The 5,447-nt window shown below is 34.4% G+C and overlaps 1 protein-coding gene across 1 annotated transcript in view; it reads right to left on the bottom strand.

The window, feature by feature from the left end:
* CSRNP3 (cysteine and serine rich nuclear protein 3) overlaps positions 1-4,156 on the bottom strand; it is a 213,784-nt gene extending 209,628 nt beyond the window's left edge. The window contains exon 1 of the mRNA XM_019522742.1: positions 4,105-4,156. The gene's annotated coding sequence lies outside the window, so the exon portion shown is untranslated. The remainder of the gene's footprint in view (positions 1-4,104) is intronic.
* Between the last annotated feature and the right edge of the window lie 1,291 nt (positions 4,157-5,447).

The following is a 5,447-nucleotide window of genomic DNA, read 5'->3' as shown; positions in this document are numbered from 1 at the left end:
GTGTACTCTGATTAATTTTTATTATTCTTATAAAGTGTTACAATATATTATGAATTTTATAATCTATTTACTAATCCACCTGCCTTATTAATAATGTTAATATTCTTTTATAATGAAAATAACCAAGATCATCTCTTCCCATTCATTTAAATTAATCAAAACTAACTCTTTCCTTTACATCATTTTGCTACCCTTCATGTTGTCATCCAAAATGAACTTACTATTAAATAATGAATCCATTGCAAATTATCTGTGTAACAATAGTTTGAAATATTTTAATGCTATACTTGGCACACTGTAAAAGAGGATGTATGCCTCAATACTGTAAAAATGTTCAGGGCTTTTTATCTTTGCTAAAAACAGAACATGAAGATACCTAATGAAAAATAAAGAGAAATAGTCACTTTAATATACTGGGCTCAAAAAAAGGCCTGTGTCAAGAAAACAGAACAAACAAGAGTCAGGCAGTCATATAACAGAAACACTTGTTAAAGCAAAGAGAGGTCAGTAATTTTTTTAAAAATAGCAGTATTTTGAAAAACTGAAAACCAGTTACTCCTGTGATATGAAAACTGTAAATATATATTTTTAAAATATGACAATAACCATTTCTTTAATGAACAAATGATGAACAAAGGATAAAATGAAACCGGCTCTGATTTCTTTGTTGAGGAAAACAGAAAAAATGATTCTTCATAAAATGAAACTCCCTAGTAGTGCAAATAGATATTTCTTTAAGACAATTTTAGTTGCATTAATAACTGCGAGAACACAAGGAACCTTTCATTTAGATAAATTCTCAAGTAGCATTCACTTCTCATCATTTAGCAAAATTCCATCAGGATGAAACATTTTAAGGCAACGATTTATACAGAATATGTGAATAAAAGCGATTAAATCTTTACTGAATTCTGGAGATAAAGCTTCTTACCATTTATTAAAGAGGGGGAGGGAAAGGGTAATATCTGAGGTAGCCTAAAAACATCAGAAAGCGGTCAACAATTGCTTTAAGTATTTAACAAGGAAGTAACAGAAAGGAGTGTAAACCTAACTCAACATTTTACAAGAGAAAAACAGACAGTAAACTTGTATTTACAAATAATGAACACATGGAGAGGAATTGTACTTAAAACTCAGGGCTTGCTATTGATCATGCTCTGTCAGTTGGAGTTCTGCCACTGATTTCAGGGGAAGAAGAATTGGACCCCATATACAGCCGTATTGCCACAACCACCACCAGTTATTAAGTTTTGTAACTATCTCACCTCCCACACATATATTTCTTTCTCAGTAGGTTCTGCAGCCAAGGCTGTTGAGCTTATCTCATATTTACAAGGCTGGTGAATGCCTGGCAGCAGCTGATAGGGACTGCTGGATAAGAAAATGTAGATCTGTAGTTCACCCAGAATGCCTGAATCATTAGGGAACTTTAAAACTGGTGACAATATACAGTAGTTTTATTATTAAGGGGGAGATATTTATAGCCAGGGGAAGTCAAATCTATCCGCAGCAGTGGGTTTCCAAGGAGAAGTCATTTAAATACATGTAGAAACTAAAGATCTCTGCTTTCATCAACTCTTCTCATTACCGGAGCTACGTTCAGTCAGAAGTCTAACTTTAAAATGATAATTTATCTCACCTTGAGATTAGGATGTATAAGATTCAAATTGTATTTTATGATTTATCAAAACTGAGTTCCATATAAATAGAATAATTAATTTTCTTCAGTGCTCTTGTAAATATATTTAATTAAAAAATTGGTAATATATGGGGGAAATGTGGTCATCTAAAAATATGCCACTGTTAAGGGTTGTTGCAATTTAATATTTTATTTTTAAAACAACCTAATTGTTAAGTATATAATTGATGTATCTAACATTTCTATTCAGATGCAGTTATGAAAAAAATCAATGTATTAAAAGAGTTCCTACTATTGTTTTATTTTTATTATAAAGCTTATGCCTCCAGATTTCTTACTGCTTATTTTGATGAAGATCAAACTTACCTTAGTCACCATCCTGTGGAGAAACACCTGGGCAGCAAGGGAACCATACTGGATACTGGCAGCTAAGAAGACATGTGAAGAAGTGGGAGGAGGAGAAAGCCAACCCTCTACCCAAAAATGTTATGTCTTTGCCATTTTTTAATGGTGTCAGCTTTTTAAGAATTTGGGCCTAATTTAGCTTCTACTGAATCCAATGGATGTGGGATCAAGCCCAATTAGTGTTTTTATCTTTCAGTTCTATTACAATTAAGTGCAGTTCCATTAAACAGGTGCATGGGGTAGGCGGTAGTTTTATAAATACATTATAAACTCGCTCATGCATTTTTTAATTGAATACAGAAAGCACCTTCTGCATTTCTGTAGTTCAGCTTCATTGTTGCTAAAATGAATGGTGGTAATTAATCTCTTTATTGCATTTATTATTTACCCTGTTGTTGTTTTTTGTTTAATCCAAAAACAGGGTTTTTCTATACAACGATTAACAGTTTTTAAATTAGTTTTATTCCTTTGACAGAGAAGCGTGCACTATTCTGTTCAGATCATACAACAGTACTGAAATTAATGCTTGAGGAAAAAGTACACATTTTTAAAGCAAGCATTACTACAAATGATCTCTTTCAAAAGAACTGTATGTATATTTTCACAACTGTCCACTGATTTACATGGAAAGTATTTTTTAATAATTTGACTTCAACTAATTTGAGTTAGACCATCCACTGAGCAATAGACAGCAGTACCCCAAACAAATACCAAGCCTACTTAGATAAACAAGTATGTTTACCTTAGTATCTGCACTAGTCCCTTCTGCTTCAATATATTTACTAAAGGAAATGCATTGACTGCTGTAAATACTCAGGTAATTGAGCTGCAAACATTTATTTAATTAAGACAACTAGTAAATTAAGCACTACTACTTTTAATTGCTGTAAGTAATGTGAAATCACTTAAAAACCTTAATATTTAGACAAAACAACAATAGCATTAAGCTATATCTCACCAACACTTTTTAGTCACAACTCAGTGATACAAATGGAAACTTCTGCTTACAGCAGTATTATATGGTCTGTTGATATGACATATGAAATATCATTCTGGGACATCTCAGTGAAGTAGAAAGAGTTCATGCCTGAAACTCTGGCCTTATTCAAGTCAGTGGAAAAACTCCCATTGACTTGAAAGCAACCAAGATTTTATTCCTGACTTCTATTTGATTGATCTATACAGACAGGTATATGATCCCCATCACTGTGATATTTGAATATATCTTCAGAGATAATGCTGCTTACTATTGTTCAACCCAGCGTTTCTGGATTAGAAATACCCTGGTAAAATACAAACATTTACAGTGACTCTTTTACAAACCATTTCAACATTTATTTCAGTTTGATACAGCTTGATATAAAATATTGTATGTTTTCAATAATGAACTAAAAAACTAATATTATTATAATAACAGTAATGTATTGAAGAATTATGATGTTATATGGTAGAGTTTTATTTTTCTATAATGGTAAGGATAATTGAAGTATTTGCACCATTTTATCTTATTCCAAAAATTAGCCTTTAAGTTCATTTACTCAAAACTTCGAAGTGCTCAAAAATCCACAAAAACAATCTGTTGTATTTATTTTTCAGGTCCATTCTAACTCTGTGCACAACTTAATTAGCACAATAAATAAAATGCATATAGTTTACATGTGTTATATTTCTTGAAGTCCCTTTCAACCTTTTGTAGATTTTCCTGTGCTATATATTGCAAACAGACTATGCTGCCCATTGGACAAAGCCCTTGTTACCAACTGCTTACTGAATAAGTTGTGCCTCACCGAGATGGACTGCTTACGCTGTCACAGGAGAAAGTTGTCAGAGAGAGTCAGACGTGCAACTGATTTCACTGTCTATGGAGCTCTTATCAGCTAAAACCTGCTATGAGGGAGGAATAATAAATCACAAAGGTGCTTCAGAGTCCTTAATGCAGGACAAATTATGGAGGTGTCCTCACAAGCATTTTTATAACACAGAAAATACTGCAGCCAGGACTCAGAACAGCTATCAGTAAACAGAATTTCTGCCCCCCACCCCTCTCCCCTTCCCCTTACCTGTAAATTTGGTTTCTGTATTTCAGCTCCCTCAGTGCAGACTGAAAGCTTTACTCCTCCCTTCACTATCCATCAGCCAGCAGTCAACCAATAACTGAGAAGACATCCTGGCATCCTCTCGAACATGCTCTCTTCTGTACTTCCCACTCCCTAGCCCTAATTGCATACTGGCAAAATAATAGGAAAGCAGCAAGGGAAGAAAGGAGCACAATGAGAAAACAGCTTTAATAAGCTACCTAGCAATCAGTGAAAGGCTCTGCACTGTGAAGGAATGATACAAAATTTAAAGGGGGAAAGAAAAGCTGTCTCCCTATTAGTAACCTTCAGCTCCACCCAGTGACTAGCAATTTTCTCTCTCCTTCTGCTCTTTATTCCTGAGGAAGAGCACAGAAGTGCAAATATGTTTACTGTCTACAGGCTTTCTTAGAGACTGGCTTAGTTATCCAGAAGTTCAGGACAAAATGCTGTTGTACATTTTTAAAAAGTATTTTTTTTTATTATGGAGAAAACTGAGAGGTTCTGTGTGGCATAAATATCAGAAATACTTTATCAAATTAGAGTAATTAAAAACCCAGTGACAGTGACTTCCAACTATCTTCAAGCTAATAAAACAGCTATTAATGTTATCTGTACAGGTCAAAGATGCCAAGATGCCAAGGCAATAGCTGCACTGCAGTGACAGAAGGAGTAAGGAAAAACAAAAATCAAGGAGGGAGGTGTCATGCTCATATTTGTTTAACAGAAAATGGTGGCTCTCTCAGCCTACAAAGATTACATTTTGATCTATAGTTTTCTTTGTCTATAATATGAATTTTTTATTATAGGAGATTTCCCACTCTATGCTCAAGTCTTAATTAGCACAGTAATTTATTTATTTAATTTTGGGGAAGTATACTAGGAATTCAAGTTTTCAGCCTGCAATAAGTTCTCTGAAAATACGAGAGAGAGACAGAATAATTGGCAGACATTTCCTGAGTGGATGTTTCTCCTTGAAGTCTCAGATGCAGGTAGTGCTTGCATAGTATTATTTGTTGCAGTATTCCAGTCATGGACCAGAATGTCACTGTCCTTGGGTCAAAGCAAAGATTCATAGAATAACTGAACTAGGAACTTCCAAAGCATGCACCTCAGTTATACTGACAGATCCATTTGTGATCTTCACTAGATCTTGACAGAGAGGTAGTTAGTTATGCTAGTCTGAAGGCAGGGTAGAGGCACGCCTTACAGACTAACTGAAGCAAAGCTGCATAAGCTTTTGCAAGCAACAGCAAAGCTGAGGAACAAGAAGTCATCCACAGACTGGATTACATTAAGTATGGTCTAAACAAGGACTATGGATTCTT

This window comes from Gavialis gangeticus, unplaced genomic scaffold (assembly GCF_001723915.1).
Source record: "Gavialis gangeticus isolate Ggan-Ray unplaced genomic scaffold, GavGan_comp1, whole genome shotgun sequence".
In the NCBI taxonomy this organism is placed as follows: domain Eukaryota; kingdom Metazoa; phylum Chordata; order Crocodylia; family Gavialidae; genus Gavialis; species Gavialis gangeticus.
Note: the sequence above shows the minus strand (reverse complement) of the source record. Positions and strands in the feature narration are given on the sequence as shown.